Source organism: Eumetopias jubatus, unplaced genomic scaffold, assembly GCF_037043125.1.
Source record: "Eumetopias jubatus isolate StellerSeaLion01/CBP00866 unplaced genomic scaffold, mEumJub1_p1.0 scaffold_5, whole genome shotgun sequence".
Lineage (NCBI taxonomy): Eukaryota > Metazoa > Chordata > Mammalia > Carnivora > Otariidae > Eumetopias > Eumetopias jubatus.
The window spans coordinates 4,511,686-4,532,570 of record NW_028274811.1 but is presented as its reverse complement, the minus strand read 5'-3'; the positions used below and the strand labels follow the sequence as shown (position 1 = coordinate 4,532,570).

Below are 20,885 nucleotides of genomic sequence, written 5' to 3'. Positions count from 1 at the left end.
AGGGCATTCATGTGTCCTGTGCTGAGCCAATTTGGAGGGCTCCAGAGTATTTGTGTGCCCAGTGCTCCCTCAGGACATGCTCAGCTTTCATGTGTTGAGCCTGGTTGTGACCCCAATGGTGTGGTGCCCAGCTGGCTGAGAATCCACTGTTCTCTGATTCCTAGTGTCCCACTCCCATATGCCAAATGGGAGTGTGTCTCTGAGCAGCTGGTCCAACCTCACAATGGGAAACAGACCCTGCAGTCACCGGGTGCAGTTGTGGGGACTCTCAGGACTCACAGATGGGCACAAAGATAGGTGGAAACATGAAGGCGGACTGCAGAATGTTGGAGAGAGGCCTGGGGCAGAAGCAGTGGGCAGGGCCTGACCATGAGCAGGGGCAGAAAACAGGGCAGAGAAGTTGAGGAATAGCAAGAAGAGCTGTGACTGTTGCACCATCTCTCTCCTCGGTGCGGCCTGGGCTGTGGCCATGCTCTTATAACAGCCCTGGTGCATCACCATGCCTTCTAGGGATGTCACCACCATGACCTGACCAATCACCAGGGTGCTGTCAGTTTGGTTCATTCGGTGGCCAATCACCATGACGTTTGGATTGCCAATGACTGATGGCTTCTCAATGACCTTCATGACATCATTGCATAGAAACCACGTTTTAAGGAAAACAGGTGAATTTTCCTTCATGATAAAAAATTAATATTTGGGATGTATTTATAGTGAATTTCATGGTGAGCCTGAAAGACTCGACCATACAAAGCTATATGTTACACCCAGAGTCACCATTCACTGAAATTCTGACACTGGTTTTAATGAAGACATGGGCCTTTAGACCCCATGAAAATCACACTTGTGGGGTTAGTCAGACCACATGGTAGTAGAACAAATGCTACGCTCAACTCATCCATCAGAGTTTAAATATAAATCTAGAAAAGGGTAGAGATTGTGTTTGGTAAATCTTCCCACGATAAAAAGAAACCTGGAAATGATGAAGCTGTGTCACAAGGCATTGCTTCATTGCCAGAATGACATTCAGCTCTCCTAGAAGGGGGACAACCATTTCCAGGCTGTCACCAGGTTCACAGTCTTCATAGCCAGTATCCAATCAGAAAGTACTGGGAGGAGGCTTTAAGTTTGTGTCCTCCCTCCAATATAACTGCTAACTTATGAAGTCATTCTGAAGACCTCAGAAATGAATCAGAGTTTGAGAATAGAAATGCCACAAGTTGACAAGTAGAAAAGCAACTACTGTTTGGAAGGGGGTAGTGTGGAGATTTGAATCTGCTGTGACACAGCGAGGATACAGCTGAGGGGAGGGATTCAGCCTGAGGAGTCTACTGTAAAGTATTATGAGTAGCGGGGTGCAAAATTTCATCTTTTAGAAATCTGGTAAAAAACGTGAGTTTTATATATATAATGGAATATTACTCAGCCAGCAAAAAGGATGGAATCTTGCCATTTGCAAGGACATAGAGGGTATCATGCTAAATGAAATAAGTCAGTGAAAGACAAATACCGTATGATTTCACTCATATGTGGAATTGAAGCGAAAAATAAATATTGGGGGAGGGAAGAAAAAATAAAATATGATGAAAACAGAGGGGGAGGCAAAACATATGAAGCTCCTCTGTAGTGAACAAATAGGGTTGCTGGTGGTGCGTGGCTGGGGCATAGGGTGATTGGAGGATGGACATTAAGAAGGGTACTTGATGGAATGAGCACCGGGTGTTCTATGCAACTGATGCAATCCTAAATTTAGACTCTGAAATCTAAAAAAAATAAAACAAAAAAATAAAATGGGATGTGTTCAGGAAACTTCCATATTTTTCTGCACTGCCACATAGCAATCTCCCATTAAATATTTGTTGAAGGGCTGAGCTGGCAGATGGAGCTGTCTCCTCCCAGAACAGATGTACAGGGTCTGGCGCTCAAGGGAGAGAAGATTAAGAGCAGAGAGTTGCTTGCTGAAGCCAGGGGATGGATGGGCTTCCCCATGACGACCGTGAAGAGAAGAGCATGTGGGCTAGGACTGAACACAACCAAAGGGGCTGCACAGGAAAAAGCCCGGAAAGGAAGCTGAAAGAGAAATCAGTGAAGAAGGGAACTGGAAGTAAATTATCACAGATGGGAAGAGCAGGGTGTGTCCAGAGACCAGAGTTACCTGCAGCCCCTAGACTGGCTGAGTGAGGCTGATTGCAGCTGGATTGCATTTGGATTTCTGTGACTCTCAGACAAACCCAATTCTGTTTTATATATATTCTTTCTGACTTACTATTTTTTTAACTGAAGCTGCGTTGACAGACAATATCATGTTAGGTTCAGGTGGACATTATAGTGATTGGACAAGATTTACCTTACCCTACACGCACAAGTGTAGTTTTAATCTGTCACCTGAGACACTATTACAATAGCATTGACCACATTCCCTATGCTGTGCCTTTAATCCCTGTCAGGTGTTCATCCCATAATGGGAAGCCTGTGTCTCCCACTCCCCTTCACCCATTCGTCCCATGCCCCACTCACTTCCCCTCTGGCAACCATCAGTTTATTCTCTGTATTTATAGATCTGATACTGTTTTTTGATTGGTGGTTTATTCATTAGATTTGCTTTGCCAATTCCATATAGGAATGAAATCCTATGGTATTTGTCTTTCTCCCTCTGACCTATTTCACTTGTTTTGCCCTCTGGGTCCAACCATGTAGTTCCAAATTGCAAGATCTCATCCTTTATTGTTATGGCTGAGTAATAATCAATTGTGTGTATATACCACATCTTCTTTACCCATTCATCTGATTTTTTTGCAGCTAGTAAGTTTTTTTTTTAATTTTTCAATCTTCTAAAACAAATAAAAGCAAGAAAAAGCACACTATACTAATAACTATGTACAGTGTGGACATTTTCAGAGGACTTACATTAGGAAGGATTGTTTCTCTTCACTCCGTGACAGTACTGCATATGTCATAATAACACTTTGCAACAACAATCCATCAGCAGTCAAACAGACATCATGATTTGACATTTCAACAGAAGGAGAAAATCCACGTTTTCCTAGGACTTTCTTTCCTCAAACAGCTGCCTTTTTCCAGTCTAGCAGAGCAGGTCGCCACACATGCTTTTGGAAACATCAACATTTCAACTCTAACAGTGTCTATATTCGAACTCCTATCCATTCCAGATGCAAACATAAATGAGGAAGTTGCCATATACAATAACAACCAATGGTTTTTAATGGCTTTGTTGAAGTTGCCCTACAAGGTGTGTAAAATATTGCATGAAAGGAGAAATAAATAAACCTGTCTTAAAGCAGACTTGTTTACATTATAGATCTGAAAACACACTAAACATAAGACTGTGGTTATGTTTTACAAATTAACTATTTATATACAAATTAGAGCATTTCCATCAATCTAATGAAAAGAAGTGGTTTGAGAAAGTTTGAAAGGCTTTCACATTTCGGTCCCACATGCCTCCTGCTACCGCAGGATACAGTGATGAAATACCCCATGTGCTGATATAGGGCATGAGGTCTGACTAGGCCATGCTCTCCCTTATGTCATATGACCTGTTGCAGACCAGTGAATTCTTTGAGATGAAAAATTAAAAAAAGATCAGGACGCAGTGAACTGTGATAAAATAGCATCTGAAATTGTTCAAAGGTCTTAAAACAGTGGTTTAATGCAATTCCTGTAACTTGAAACACATAAAATCTGTTTCTTATGCTGGGTTTCAACATCACTGGGAAAAATACCCATCACCAAACCCTGATACACATTCTTAGCCATTCGACTGTCTTCTGTCATGGTCAGTGTTCAGGAGGCAGAACCTGACCCAGAATCTTTGTTCACATTTTCTCCACGGTCTGCTCCATGCACAGTGGTCATTCTGCTTCTGTCTCCTTCTGTTTGGCACCTGTGGGCATGAGTATCAGGGCTTGGCACCTCTCTGACAGGGAAATGGCACCCACAACGCTATCTGCTTCAGTTGTGATGAGCAGCCCGCAAAGCTCAGCCCGCACTGGTCTGTCCAGGATTTGCAGTGTACTGCACTCCACAGCACCCTCAAGACTCTGTGAGCAGTGCCGAGGGCCTCAGTCACTGTGATAGCTTGGTTATTGTATGTTTTCTCAACAGCAACTTTAGCATCAGACTTGGAATACATATCTACAACTTGTCCTGACTCATGCACCCCAGGGAAGGCAGGCAACCATCTTTCTACAGAGACATTCAAGGCTTTCCTGATGGGAGTGTCCTGCTGGATGAAGGGATATTGTGCTGGGTCCCAAACAAAAGAGCAATTGGGTTCGGCATCATGAAGGCAGGTTTGACAGATCAGACATAAAATGCTGGAGGAACTTGAGGATTCTTTTTGTGGTTAAGTGTATAAAGTGCATTTCCACTGATAAGATCAATAGCTGGCTATGTGTGGATTTTATTTTTGATCATTGAGTTTACAACATGGAAGAGGCTTGCCTGTGGAGCTATATTGACTAAAGACTTATGTGTTTCTTGGTGAGAAATCTCCCTCCATGTTTCAATGTTTTGTGCCTCTCTTTCATAAATCTGTACTGGGGTGATTATCCTATCTCTGTGGTGTATTTATGAAATCTGTAATTGTTAACATTCCTACAAAACTTTGTTGTGTGTTATGCAGTGGCCCTGATGGAACACTATTTGACTGATAAGACAAAAAAGCCTTTCTAACTTGTGAAGTTGTATGAGAAACAACATGCTTTAAGGGGTTGGAATGATGTGGTGAACCTTGTGTGCCCTCGTGAAGAGCATGAAAACCCACATTCTGAGTCTTGTGCTTCTTCCAACTGGCTAGGAATGTAGGGAGGTGGTGTTTAGGCTGAAGGGCAGCCCTTATCCATTCATCTCTGGTGGATACCTGGGTTGTTTCCATATCGTGGATATTGAAAGTCTTGGTACAATAAATATATGGGTTCATGTATCTTCACATTGAGGGTATCCATGTCAGTTAAGTGAAGCTGAACTGGATATAACTGGTGTCACAGGGCTCTCTGTGCAGAGGGTGGCTGGAAAGGAAATCGATCAGGAGCTAAGGTTTTCTAGGGTGCTGTGCACAGTGCGTACCCTGGCAGGACAGCTGTAGCTGAAGTGGGTGTAGGTTGGGGTGTCCCAGGGCTCTCTGCAGAGAAGGCACTTTGGCACGGTAGCTATAGCTGAAGTGTACTCAGGATTCGGAATGGTTCTCTGTGCCCAGGATGTCCTAGAAAGATGGGTGAGTCTCAAGTGGGCAGAAGCTGGTGTGTCCCTTTGTCTTCAGCACTCTGAGTGTCCTGACAGTATGTGGGCTGGGGTGTTCTGCACATTCCACTTAAGGGGTTCCTTGTCAGGGCAGGTGCAGCTGATGCAGTAGTGTCCCAAGTCACATAGCCCTCCTTACAAGGGGTACCCAAGAAGTCAGAGTCCTGCAGACCTAGAGTGTTCTGGGGTGCTTAAAACCTGTGTCACATCGGTTTGTTGTCAGGAGCTGTCACTGATGCTGACCAGGGGCGTCCCATTTTGTGACATGCTGGGGTGGCCTTGTTGGCACAGCTGGGTTTGAGTAGGCTGGGGACCAAGGCTCATCGAGGTGGTAAGCTGTATAGGGTGCTCAGACCCTGCTTCTGTCCATGTTATCAAGGTGGAGGGAAATGTGACCCATGGTGTTTGCCAGTGCCTCAACACAGAACGAGATCCAGCAACACCCCCTCCAGATTTGGGGGAGGGGGCTCTTGGGGTGGATCCTTCTCATTCTAGTTGCTCCTTAAACTGAAGCTTCTTGAGACATTTGTGTGGCTCAGTCAGTTAAGCGTCTGCCTTCTGTTCATGTCATGATCCCAGGAGGATCATGGGATAGAGTCCCACATCTGGCTCATTCCTCTGTGGGGAGGCTACTTTTCCCTCTGCCTGCTGGTCCTCCTGCTTATGCTCGATCTTGCTCTCCAACTCTCTCTGACAAATAAATCAATAAAAAAATTAAAAAATGAAAATAATATAAACTGCAGCTTCTTTTTTTGTGACCCAGGGAAGACAAATCAGCTTACAGCCCCCAGAAATATCCCTCCCCACTGCAGGTAGCATGCTCCTGAAGGGTGGTTCCTGTGTCATGATATCTCTGTCTCTGTCTCCTGTTTTGCAGAAGCTGTTCAGGCTGCCCTCAGTTCTCTTTCAGGGGGATCTGCTCTACAAATAGGTGTAGATTTGGGGTGTCCAAGGAGGAGCTGTGTTCACTTCTCACCTTAGGTGAGGTGAGTTATGTCCCCATCTTGGAATCTTATCTTTAAAAATTGCTCAAGTTATTTCACTTCTCAGAGGCTCTGTTTTCTGAGTGTAAAATGGACCTGTTATTTCAGGATCCAGTAGCCTTCTTGTCTAAGTTCCTGTCACACAGTATGTACTCATTAAATGTTTCTCCCTCCTCTTGTCCAACACTGTGATCACTAAAACAAATATCCCTTGATTTTGCTGAGAAACTGCTCCTCCCACACTTGATGTCTGAAATTTTTGAGCAGAGTATGGGAAGACCCACCCTGCTCCTTGGCATGGCACCTCACAGATCACTCTGCCAACTTTACCGTTGCCTCTTGCTTGCGTTCTGTCCAACTACTCAACTGAGATGTGGATGTGCCTGCCTCAAGACACCTCTATAAATCCTCCTCCCGGTGGGGAGGCTAACTTCAGAATCCATCAAGGTCATGAATACCTCAGCAGCCAGGGGAAATGCTGAGCCATTGGGAGAGTCTTCCCAAGGGTTTTAGAAATGCACTGGTAATGGTTTGATTTTGGAGAAAATTTCAGTGGACGGCCTAGGAGAGTCTTAGTGGTTGAGCAGTGTAGGTTTAAAACACATATAACTGTGGATTTTGAGCATCACGTCTTGAGGAAACTTTCCATAAATCTGGCAGCAGGAGTCAGACATGAAATGGAAAAGATAGATGGACAACATAATAGTTGCTGAGTTCCCAGAGTGCAAGCTTCAGTGTGTCACGCTATTGATATAGGGCTTTTCTGTGAACCTGGTAACGATTTTCGAGTGGCCATGTACTTGTTTATTCCTGTTTTACAGATGAGGAAAGTGACATCAGTTGGGTTTACCTTAGCATGTAGCAGCGCTACAATATGTTGCATGAAAGGAGGCTATACAGCGTAGTGGGCCTGGGTACACATCATAGCTCCACCTCCTCCTAGTTGTTTGACATTGAGTCATTCCTGAGGCTCTCTTATTCACAGTCACCTCATCTATAGCATGGAGAGAGCAATGCCTACCTCATTAATGTTTTTGAAAATCGAAATGTCAGCACAAACCTAACAGGTTTAGCAGTGTTTCTAGTACACAGTAATCATTAGAGAAATATTGTTTCTTAATTTTACTGTTATTAATATTATTGCCCAAAATCCTGAGCTACAAATGAGTGTGCTTAGATTCAAAGCTGAATCCTTCTAGATCGAAAATGAAAAGAATTAGAAACATAACCATGCTTAGAAAAACCTGGGCATACTCATTTCTTCAAGCTTCTTGTCTTTCTTAATTATTGCCAGGCAAGGTGCTGGGCACTGGGAACAGAATAAGGAAGATCATTCCCTTGAGTGGAGAAAAAGCTAGGAAACTAAAGTAAATTGTATCATTTGTCCCCATATTTTCACCATCCTTTCCTGGCCATGGCCCTCCCAATGGACCACATTTCCTTTTTATTTGAAGTTATGACAACTTGGCCAATGGAATATGAATGCTCTTGTTTCAATGCGACTTTAAATGGCAAAAGTTTGGAGCCAACTTTTGCCAAAAGGGTTATGAGTTCGTGGGTCAGAACTGGTCTATGTCCAGATACATGTTTGTAGATGCTCTGCTTCCCTTTTCCATTCTACCAGATTGGCACCCACCTCAGGGGCTGGTCTTGAGTTCTAGAGGAGCCAGTGTGTATGAGCAATGTTGACTAGGATGGGCAGGTTGTACTGACTGTCAGCTCCCTAGGGTTCATGGCCACTGTCTCAGAGCCATGGAGACCCCTGCCCACCATCTGGAGAATGCAGTGATTAGTGTGGTGCCATGGTGGTGATCTGTGCTTCACAAACATCCTGAAACTCTTCTTTTGCATCCCAACACAACTATTTATTTAAACATAATAAGCATCCTAAAGCTTATGCAACCTCCACTCTTGGAGGTGTCCCTCCTAACAGCCCAGCTTCCCTTCTATGTCCTCCTGGGCTGTGCATGTGTGGTGACCTCTCCCCTTTGAACATGAGGCCTGGAAGGCAAAACCTTCCAGGAAGCCCTGATTTTGGCCAAGGAAGTTATGAAATTCATGGATCTCAGCCTGCCCCTGACACCTCCATCCCCACCTCCATCTCCAGTAGGGAGAACTTCTGCTCAGGCTGGAGGAGCTCACCCTAGGACTCCTCTGTGCTCAGGGCCTGGGTCTCCTTCCTTGCTCCCAACTCCCTCCTCATGCAGTTCCATATCCAGGGAGCCTTGGTCCTTGGGCAATGTCTTCTAATCTTGTCCATCTTGTATACAAAATTAAAAAAGTGATTTAAAAAATAATAAAAAACAAAAACATTGATATTCTTCCACAGACATTGTCAAGGAATTTGTTAGGCTAAACTCTTTTGTGGAGAGTTATTTATTACTGTTCTTGCTTTTGTTAAAAGCTATTTGTATGAATTTAGGTTTCCACCCCATTCTCTTAAAGTATTATCTATGGCTTTGATTCCCATTGATAGCTCTCCCAGCTTTGGTTCTTTCTCTCCTGTAAGATCTTGGCATCCTTTGCTCACTCAGGAGAGAGCTTCCCAAAAGATAAAGGCTTCCCAAGTGATATGTTACCAGAGCATCAGCCTGAAGTCAGCCCCAGGCCAGAGGCCTGCATGCCATGGATCCACCAGCATATTGGCTCAGTGACACAACGTGGGTACTGCACTCTGAATGGCTGCAACACCAGCCAGTTCTTGTCATCTAGCCATGAAACTCTGACACTTGGGAGTAAACCCCCCAAAGAGGGAACAGCTTTTAATTTCACACACCACACCACACTGGCCCTCTACTCGAGAGGGGCATTTGTGCCTGGGTAGTAGCCTCAAATTTCTCATGTGTGGGTATAGATGACCCCCTTCTCTGGGTTTGGGGTGTTCTTCCTGCTCTGTTTCCTGACCTTTCATGTATCTTACAGAGTCGCTGGATGAGTAAGGGAGGGAGGGGCCTGCACCTGGAATCCTGAGGTCCATATACTGTACCAAGATAATTGACAGGTGGCTCTCCCCAAACTACTCTCCCTGGCCAATCATTGATGGCTGTCTCCACCCCACTTTCCCTGGCCAATCACCAGGAGACTCTTAGCTGTTAGCTCTCTCCTGTAGCCAATCACCAGACAGCACGGCTTGGCAAACACCAGGTAGCTCTCCCCTTCGCCTGCCCTCCTCCAACCGTGGCCATATTGGACACACAAGCTGTTGTGCACTGTCCTTGCTGGTATTTTCTGGGGACAGATCCTGGCTCCCTCTCCACTGTGGCCCAGGTTTCCTTTCTCAGGTGAGAAAGAGGAAGTAGGTGTGTTGACCTGAGGCTCACAGGTCTCAGGATTTGAGAAGCATCATGGACCCTCCCCTCAAGAATCTCTCTCAGGGTTCCCCTCCTGCTCCCCTGGGAGCCTGGATCCCGCATCCTGTCCACCTGAGATCTGGTTCTGAGCACAGGGCCCTGTGTTGGGCTGCAGGCTGATTGGGGCAGGGACAGGAGATGGGGGGACTCTGAGAGGTGGAAGGGTCTACACGCTACAGGTCCTGAGTAGCAGATGGACTGGGCGTACCATCTGCAAATGTGCCAGTGCAGTTCCCAGACAGCCCCCATACCCTTCTGCCCTTTCTCTGCCTGTTGGGGACCACCCTTGTGCTTTCTACTAGGGTTTCACATTGTCCAGTAGCAACAGCCACCAGGAAACACTGGGAACACCCAGATGTATTACATGCAAGACCTCGAAATGATACAGCAGCTGGGGATAGGTTTCTGCAGTTATTGGGGTGGTTGGTGGGGGCTGAAGGTTTCAAGCCTTGCTCATTATTGGTGAATTTAAAGATAAGTGTGAGAATTTCAAGCAGAACAAGCGAAAAGGCAAGTGGCCCAAATGGTCAGGTGTCAAAATCCACCCAGATTCTCTAAAACAAAGGAGCCTAGGGGTGTGGAGTTGGCCTGGAGGTCCTTTTGATTGGCCAGAAATGTGTTTACTGGAGACAGCCCTCTTTGATATGGAATCATCAGCAAAAAAGAGGGGGGAAGCAACTCTCAGGCCTTACAACACAATCCTGTGATGCTGAAGCATCAGAGTCAATGGGGAGTACATCTACTGCCTGGGTAGCAGCCATGCTAAAATCACAAGTAGAAAGACTTAACCCAGAAAGGGCACATCTAAATAGAGAGGAGCAGATATTTTTCCAAAGAAGACATCCAAATGGCCAACAGACACATGAAAAGATGCTGAACATCACTCATCATCATGGAAATACAAATCAAAACCATAATGAGATACCACCTCAAACCTGTCAGAATGGCTAAAATTAACAAAACAAGAAACAACAGGTATTGGTGATGCTGTGGAGAAAGGGGAACCCTCTTACACTGCTGGTAGGAATGCAAACTCCTGCTGCCACTCTGGAAAACAGTGTGGAGGTTCCTCAAAAAGTGCAAAATAAAGCCACCCTAAGACCCCGCTATTGTACTACTAGGTATTTTTCCAAAGAATACAAACATAGTGATTCTAAGGGGTACATGCACTCCAATGTTTATAGCACAAATATGCACAATTGCCAAAATATAGAGTCCAGATCCCACAGACAAAAGAATAGCATAAAGAAGATGTGATATAATATATATATCTATAATTATACCAATGGAATATGACTCAGCCATCAAACAGAATCAAATCTTGTAATTTCCAGGGACATGGATGGAAGCGTATTAAGTTATGCAAATTAAGTCAGTCAGAGAAAGACAAATACCACATTTTTTCGTTCATATGTGGAACTAAAGAAACAAAACAGATGGGGCACCAGTCGCTCAGTCGTTAAGAGTCCGCCTTCGGCTCAGGTCATGATCAAAGGGTCCTGGTATGGAGCCCCACTTCGGGCTCCCCGCTCAGCAGGAACCCTGCTTCTCCCTCTTCAACTCCCCCTGCTTGTGTTCCCTCTCTCATTGTGTCCTTCTCTGTCAAATAAATAAATACAATTTAAAAAAAAAAGAAACAAAACAGATGAACATAGGTGGGAGGAAGGAAAAATAAAATAAAAGGAAAACAGGGAAGCAATCCATAAGAGACTCTTAACATTTGGGAACAAACTGAAGGTTGCTGGAATGGAGGTGGGTGGAAGTATGGCTTAAATGGGTTATGGGTATACGGGTGGGAAGGTGTTGGGATGAGCACTCGGTGTGGTCTGTATGTGGTGAATCAGCAAATTCTACTCCTGAAACCAATAATATCCTATGTGTTAACTAATATGAATTAAAAAAAAGAAAAATACTTTTTTTAAAGAGGTAATTGAGTTAAAATTAATTATAAGTGGGGACCCTAGACAAATATATGAAGAGCCCTTATCAGAAGAGATTAAGACATGGATACACCAAAGGCAATTTGATGAGAACACCCAGTGAGACGATGGCCACAAACGAGCTGAAGAGAGAGGCTTCAGAAGAAATCAACCCTGAAGACAGCTATATCTCAGATTTCTACCTTTCAGAATTGTGAGAAAATAAATGTTTGTGGTTTAAAAATAAATAAATAAATAAATAAATAGGATTATAGTAGCAAATTCTATAGCAATTATACAGGCAGTAGTCAGAACTCCACTGTGTAGCAAATGATGGGTATTCATCCTTTCTTATGGCAGAGTAATATTCCATTGTATATATGGACCACATCTTCTTTATCCATTCATCTGTTGAAGGGCATCTCGGCTCTTTCCACAATTTGGCTATTTCCGACATTGCTGCTATGAACATCGGGGTGCATATGGCCCTTCTTTTCACTGCATCTGTGTCTTTGGTGTAAATAACAAGTACTGCAATTGAATATTGAAAGGCGTCCTCTAAACAAAGAGAGAGCCTAAAAACAGCATAGACCAGAAAGGAATACAGACGATATACAGTAACAGTCACCTTACAGGCAATACAATGGCACTAAATTCGTATCTTTCAATAGTTACCGTGGATGAAAATGGGCTAAATGCCCCAATCAAAGACACAGGCTATCAGATTGGATTAAAAAACAGGACCCATCAATATGATGTCTGCCAGAGACTCATTTTAGACCCAAAGACACCCCCAGATTGAAAGTGAGGGGGTGGAAAACAATTTACCATGCTAATGGACACCAACAGAAAGCTGGGGTAGCAATCCTTATATCAGACAAACTAGATTTTAAAACAAAGACTGTAATAAGAGATGAGGAAGGACACTATATCCTACTTAAAGGGTTATCCAAAAGAATATCTGACAATTGTAAATCTCTATGCCCCTAACATGGGAGCAGCCAATTATATAAGGCAATCAATAACAAAAGCAAAGAAACACATGGACAACTATACAATAATAGTGGGGGACTTTTACACCCCCCTGACTGAAATGGACGAATCATCTAAGCAAAAGATCAACAACGAAATAAAGACTTTAAATGACACACTGGACCAAATGGACTTCACAGATATATTCAGTACATTCAATCCCAAAGCAACAGAATACACATTCTTGTCTAGTGCCCATGGAACATTCTCCAGAATTAATCATATCCTAGTCACAAATCAGGTATCAACAGGTACCAAAAGATTGGGGTTATTCCCTGCATATTTTCACACCACAATGCCTTGAAACTAGAACTCAATCACAAGAGGCAAGTTGGAAAGAACTCAAATACATGAAGAATAAAGAGCATCCTACTAAAGAATGAATGGGTCAACCAGGAAATTAAAGAAGAATTTAAAAATTCTTGGAAACAAATAAAAATGAAAACACAACTGTCAAAATCTTTGGAATACAGCAAAGGCAGTGCTGAAAGGAAAGTATATAGCAATACAAGCATTCTCATGAATCAAGAAAGTTCTCAAATACACAAACTAATACTACACCTAATGGAGCTAGAGAAAAAACAGCAAATAAAGCCTAAACCCAGCAGGAGAATAGAAATAATAAAGATCAGAGCAGAAATCAATGAAATAGAAATCCAAAGACAGTAGAACAGATCAACGAAACTAGGAGGTGGTTCTTTGAAAGAATTAACAAGATTGATAAACCCCTGGGCAGACTTATCAAAAAAAAAAAAAAAAAGAGGGGGGGCACCTGGGTGGCTCAGGTAGTTAAGCGAATGCCTTCAGCTCAGGTCATGATCCCAGGGTCCTGTGATCAAGCCTCGCATCGGGTTTCCTGCTCGGCGGGAAGCCTGCTTCCCCATCTCCCACTCCCCCACTTGTGTTCCCTCTCTCTCTCTCTCTCTCTCTCTCTGTCAATTAAATAAATAAAATCTTAAAAAAAACAAAAAGAAAAAAGAAATGACCCAAATCAACAAAATCATGAATGAAAGAGGAGAGATCACAACTAACACCAAAGAAATACAATTATAAGAACATATTATGAGCAACTCTATGCCAGCAAATTAGATAACCTGGAAGAAATGGACGCATTCCTAGAGCTGTATCAACTACTAAAATTGAATCAGGAAGAAATAGAAAACCTAAACAGACCTATAACCACTAAGGAAATTGAAACAGTCATAAAAAATCTCCCAACAAACAAAAGCCCAGAGCCAAATGGCTTCCCAGGGGAAGTCTACCAAACATTTAAAGAAGAATTAATACCTATTCTCCTGAAACTGTTCCAAAACAGAAATGGAAGGAAAACTTCCAAACTCATTTTAGGAGGTCACCATTACCATGATCCCAAAACCAGACAAAGACCCCAACAAAAAGGAGAATTACAGACCGATATCCTTAATGATCCTGGATGCAAAAATTCTCACCAAAATACTAGCCAATAGCATCCAACAGTACATTAAAAGGATTATTCACCATGATCAAGTGGGATTTATCCCTGGGCTGCAAGGTTGGTTCAACATCCGCAAATCATTCAACGTGATAGAATACGTTAACAAAAGAAAGAACAAGAATCATATGATCCTCTCAATAGATGCAGAAAAAGCATTTGACAAAGTACAGCATCCTTTCTTGCTCAAAATTCTTCAGAGTATATGGATAGAGGGAACATACCTCAATATCATAAAAGCCATCTATGAAAAACCTACAGCGAATATCATTCTCAATGGGGAAAACCTGAGAGCTTTCCCCCTAAGTTCAGGAACATGGCAGGGTTGTCCACTATCACCACTGCTATTCAACATAGTATTAGAAGTCCTAGCCACAGCAATCAGACAACAAAAATAATCAAAGGCATCCAAATCAGCAAAGAGGAAGTCAAACAATCACTCTTTGCTGATCATATGATACTTTATGTGGAAAACCCAAAAGACTCCACCCCAAAACTGCTAGAACTCATACAGGAATTCAGGCAAGTGGCAGGATATAAAGTAAATGCACAGGGTTCAGTGGCATTCCTATACACCAACAACAAGACAGAAGAGAGACAAATTAAGGATTCGATCCCATTTACAATTGCACCCCAAATCATAAGATACCTAGGAATAAATCTAACCAAAGAGGCAAAGGATCTGTACTCAAAAAACTATAAAATACTCATGAAAGTAATTGAGGAAGACACAAAGAAATGGAAAAACTTTCCATGGTCATGGATAGGAAGAACAAACATTGTGAAGATGTACATACTACCTAGAGCAATCTACACACTCAATGAAATCCCCATCAAAATACCATCCACTTTTTTTCAAAAAAAGGGAACAACTAATCCTAAAATTTGTATGGAACCAGAAGAGACCCTGAATACCCAGAGGAATGTTGGAAAAAAAAAAAAAAAAGCAAAGCTGGCGGCATCACAATTCCGAACTTCCAGCTTTATTACAAAGCTGTCATCAGCACGACAGTATGGTACTGGCACAAAAACAGACACATAGATCAATGGAACAGAATTGAGAGCCCAGAAATGGACCCTCAACTCTATGATCAACTCATCTTTGACAAAGGAGGAAAGAATGTCCAACGGAAAAAAGACATTCTCTTCAACAAATTGTGTTGGGAAAATTGGACAGCCAAATGCAGAAGAATGAAACTGGATCATTTCCTTACACCACACACAGAAATAGACTCCATATGGTTGAAAGACCTAAATGTGAGACAGGAGTCCATCAAAACCCTAAAGGAGAACACAGGCAGCAACCTCTTCGACCTCAGCTGTAGCAACGTTTTCCTAGAAACATCACCAAAGGCAAGGGAAGCAAGGGCAAAAATGAAGTATTGGGATTTCATCAAGATCAAAATCTTTCGCACAGCAAAAGAAACAGTCCACAAAACCAAAACTCAACCGACAGAATGGGAGAAAATATTTACCAATGACATATCAGATAAAGGGCTAGTATCCAAAACCTATAAAGAACTTATCAAATTCAACACCCCAAGAACAAATAATCCAATCAAGAAATGGGTAGAAGACATGAACAGATATTTTTCCAAAGAAGACATCCAAATGGCCAACAGACACATGAAAAATTGCTCAACATCGCTTGGCATCAGGGAAATCCAAATAGAAACCTCAAAGACATACTACCTCACACCAGTCAGAATGGCTAAATTTAACAATTCAGGAAACGACAGATGTTGGCGGGGATGCGGAGAAAGGGGAACCCTCCTACACTGTTGGTGGGAATGCAAGCTGGTGCACCCACTCTGGAAAACAGTACGGAGATTCCTCACAAAGTTGGAAATAGAGCTACCATACGATCCAGCAATTGCACTACTGGGTATTTACCACAATGATACAATTATAGGGACCCGAAGAGGTACGTGCACTCCAATGTTTATAGCAACAATGTCCATAATAGCCAAACTGTGGAAAGAGCCAAGATGTCCATTTACAGGTGAATGGATAAAGAAGATGTAGTATATATACACAATGGAATATTATGCAGCCATCAAAAGGAATGAGATCTTGCCATTTGGAATGACATGGATGGAACTGGAGGGTGTTATGCTGAGTGATATAAGTCAGTCAGAGAAAGACATGTATCATATGACCTCACTGATATGAGGAATTCTTAATCTCAGGGAACAAACTGAGGGTTGCTGGAGTGGGGGTGGGGTCGGAGGGATGGGGTGGCTGGGTGATAGACATTGGGGAGGGTATATGCTATGGTGAGCTCTCTGAACTGTGCAAGACTGTTGAATCAGAGATCTGTACTTCTGAAACAAATAATGCAATATATGTTAAGAAAAAAAAAAGAAGACAGTAGGAAGGGAAGAATGAAGGTGGGGAAAAAAGAGGGGGAGACCAACCATGAGAGACAATGGACTCTGAAAAACAAACAGGGTTCTAGAGGAGAGGGGGCTCGGGGGATGGTTTAGTCTGGTGATGGGTATTAAAGAGGGCACATTCTGCGTGGAGCACTGGATGTTATGCACAAACAATGAATCATGGAACACTACATCCAAAACTAATGATGTAATCTATAGTGATTAACATAGCAATAATAATTTTAAAAAAATGAAAAAAAGAAAGAATTTGAATGGCGTCTCAAGGCCAGTGACCCACCCAAATACTTGCCAGCAGACTTTTCCTGCAAGCCCCAAAGCCTTGCGTTAAGTCTTCTTCTTGATGTCTCAAAAATATCCTGAGGTTCTTGCACTTGCCCTTCTGGAAGTGGGCTTCTTCCCTCACCTGATAAGGGTCCTGGGAACCTTGCAAACAAGGGTTCAGGCTGCTCTTTCCAAGGGGCTGAAGCGGCTCCATAAAGTCAACCCTATACCGTGAAGCTGTCTGGTCAGATATGAGTCTATTCACATCTATCTTAAATATACCATTCCAGTCAAATCCCTGGCAACATGACAAACATTTCCAATTGTTTTCTGTCACAAGGAGAACATGTTCTTATTGAGGTTATGCAAATAAATATGTTACTACAAAAGTAGGAATACTAAGTTTCTGAATTTTGAAAAACAAAAATTTTCAACCCTTAACTTCTAGTCAAAACGAAGTAGTAAGCAGTTGTTAACCGTGTGCTGTACCACCACTCTTTAGTTTGGCAAATTGATGAATACATTTCATAATTCCTGGAAACATGTGCTTCTTCATAGTATAATCTATCAATAAAACACAAAACACGTTCACTAAGAGACCCAAATTCCTCTTTAGCTGCTTTGTAATGAGGAAGCCCAAAGTACGTAAACCAATGTTCAGTAAATTATTTTATCGTATTTGGTAATCATTTAGTCATGCAGTGAATTTGACTGAAGTTATCTTTTAACTTCACCATAAATGAAGATTTCAGGTTCCCCAAAAGATTTGGGGAAACTAAAAGTTTACCTAAAATTTTTGGTGTAATGCCAGAGTGGAGTGGAAACACTGGGGCTGGAGGTGAGTGAGCTTATGGCCCCTGCTGGAGAATGTGTTGGCCATGGATCAGAGTGGAGATCCGGGGAAGCAGCTGGATGGAAGTGGTGATGCCTGTGCTCCATCCATTCACAGGGATTGATACACTCTGGAGGCTGAGCTAAGGCTTGCAAGCACTGCTGATGCAAGCCCAGTGCTGAGAAATGCTGGCACCCACCTTGTGGGTGGGCAGGCCAGAGCAGGAAGTGAGGTCCGCTCACACCAGGCTCCTGCACTTACCTGCAGGTGGCCTTGTGGACGTCCACCATCTGCCCCCGTTCCTCCAGGTGCAGTCTAGAGGCAGATGTGGAGACTACCCTGCAGGAGGAAGTGAGCTGTCATGTGAGCCCTCTCAAACCTGCAGACCTGGAGGTCAGCTGGAGCTAATGTCCCACCACTAGCCTGAACCTCCCTGATGAGACCAGCTGCCACAGCCTCCCTACTTCCCTGCTGTCACACCTCAGGAGAAGGGGAATCTCTGGCAAGGTGATGATGCCATTTGTTGTTCAACCACACAGGGAATTTAAGGTACTTGACACATCAGGCATATTTAGTGGAGACCATCTGTGTGTCTTCAGGACCGATTCTGGGAATGCAGCATCCCAGACATGCCTGGGGGCTTGTGACCTCGATCTGCTGTGTGTCCAGGCAGTGCATTCTTCCTCAACACTGTTAGTCTGTGTGTGTGAACAACTCAAGCTGTGGCCCGAAAAGCCACCTTCTGTGTCAATGTCACAGGTGCTCTCCCTGCATCCTGGAGAAATCTCTTGCAGTGAGATCCATAAACACACATGCTGTGTGTTCCATAAATGAATACTTGGACATCTACAATATAAATGACACAGTAAATATTATGGATGTGTCTTTGCAGGGGAAATCTCCTAGGTAAGGACACTTTTCATTGAATTGAATTTTATTTTGAGGTTTTGGGGACTATTTTTATCGGTAATGTGTGTGGTTGTGGGGGTTCAAGTTAAAATATAGCAAGGACACTGTATCTGAGAAAATAGAATATGTTCCAAATAAGAAAACTATAAACACTAAAATCATTTTGTGTTTTAAGGAATTCTTCAAATACATTCTTTACCTTCTACCACTTACATAGAATTTCTATTTTATAATCTTAATGAATTATTTATTCTTCTTTTTTCAGTTGTGCATTGGGGGATAGTGCTCTATACTGTGTTCCTCAAGAGCTGAAACTTTGCAGCCCTCTGTGATCAGTAAACATGGTGAGAGTGAGTTCTTTGTACTGGACTTTCTGGGGGAGGGGCCTGTTGTGCTACTTCTCAGGTGGACTTGCCCGAGGGGAACAGCTCTTCCAATGCACAGGGAGGCCGGCCTTGGTGTAAGCTGCTCCGGCCTCCAGTAGGTGGCGCTGATTTGCTCCCTACAGGGCATTCAGCCCTTTGGGCAGGATGAATATGGCAGTGTCCCCCTCTCTAGCCCTGGGACTGAACATTCATTCTCCCACTCTTCAGTGAGCCCTCACAGAAAATAAATTAATCATTATCGTCTCCCTGGGTTCCCTGAGAACTTTGTATTCAAGGCTGCCTTTGTGCTGGCTTACAACTGATTTTCAAAACTCCAAATTTGACGTACTTCTTCGGTGCAGACTCACTCTGTTCCTTCCAGGGGAGGGAGAGGGTCTCCCCACGCTTCTGCCTTTGCAAAGCCCCTCCCAGGAGAGTGATCAGTCTACCATGCAGCGGTTTGCAGTTTATGACAACACAGGGCAGAAACAGGCGTCTAGACTCACTGGTGCTGCCAGCGTCCCAGCTCTTATGCTTGGGAACTCTGCTGCACCAAGGCACCACATGTTCTCTTCGTGACCCGAGGGGTCCTCAGACCATGCTGTCACATCTGGGATTCTGCCTTACTTTGCACCTGAGCACCTCTAAGCAGGGAACATCCCCATGTAGCAGACCTCTAAAGGTTCCCATTTTGTGCTCTGCTGCTTATACTTGGTGCTCCCCTCCTCAAGCTGCCCTCCCACCATATCCGGAGCTATATCACAATGGAATCAAGTCTCCCCACCTCCTGCATTCCAAACTGTGGTGGCTTTTCTACAGGCAGACATGCAGGATTTCTTTTCTCATATCTCTTATTGATTTCTCAAGTGTTCATAATGATTTGGTAACATTTAGTTATACTCAAGGGACAAGACAAACTTAGGGCCTTCCTACTCCTGCACCATCTGAGCTCTGCATATACATTTAATCACTGGACTTCTGATTTCCTTTGGGGGAAAATATGTTAGGCCTGGCAACAACGAACTCAATATCCCCAAGGCATTCGCCCATCACACATGTCCTCCAGACATTCATAGGTGCCCCACAAGGGACAGAATGCTCTCTTATTTGAACACAGGCCACGTCATCTGCTCCTGTGCCCTGCTGGGCACCCCTGACACTGAGGTGCCTGACCCTTGAAGCCTGCCAGGAGCAAGCCTCAACAGCACCCCAGTGTTTGCTCGGCATCCCTAACACCACCAGTCCCTCTCTGCTTGTGGTTTGGAGTACAAGACTCAGGAAGAGACGGGGGCTGGATTTTCGCATAAGAATGGTTTCTAACTCACTTTTCCTATTGGTTTCTAATCTAATTGGTGTCTAGATGTAATCTAGTTAGATCTAAGTATGGCCACATGAAAACTCTGAATGTTTTAAATACAGTTAGTCCGACGTTTGAAAACAAAAGGGAAGCAGTGCCACCGATCTGTCTAATGGGCTCCATTTGTGACAGGTGTTTCCTTGCATTTAAATGTCAGCCATAACTCTTCCTTTCCTGGTCATTTGTTGAAATGGAGTTAACATGCAGTGTTGTATTACTTTCAAGGGTACAATACAGTGATTCGACCGTTCTGTACCTTACTCAGTGCTCAACATGATACTTGTGCTCTTCATCCCTTCCCTCTTTCTCCCATCCCCCACCCAACTGCCCTGTGGGAACCACCTGTTTGTTCCGTGGCTTGTTGTTTTGTATCTTGTATTCCACATATAAGTGAAATCGTAGGGTATTTGTCTTTCTCTGACTTACTTGTCTTAGCATTATACTCTCTAGATGCATGTCATTGCAAATGGCAAGAGTCCATTCTTCTTGAGGGCTGAGTAATATTCCATTGTGTATATATACACCACTTCTTCTTTATCCATTCATCAGTCGATGGACACATGAGGTGCTTTAATAATTTGGTGATTTCAGATAATCCTGCTATAAACCTAGGGGTACATATAACCTTTTGATTTAGTTTTCTGTTTTTTTTTGGTGGGGTTTTTTGTTGTTGTTGTTGTTTGTTTGTGATTTGTTTTGTTTTGTTTTTGTATTTTGGGGGTAAATTCACCATAGTGCAAATACTGAG

General features: G+C 43.3%; 1 pseudogene; it reads right to left on the bottom strand.

Annotated features, from left to right (window-relative positions):
* Positions 1–3,872: 3,872 nt before the first annotated feature.
* On the bottom strand, positions 3,873–18,928 carry LOC114202010 (5'-AMP-activated protein kinase subunit gamma-2 pseudogene; annotated as a pseudogene).
* Positions 18,929–20,885: the final 1,957 nt, after the last annotated feature.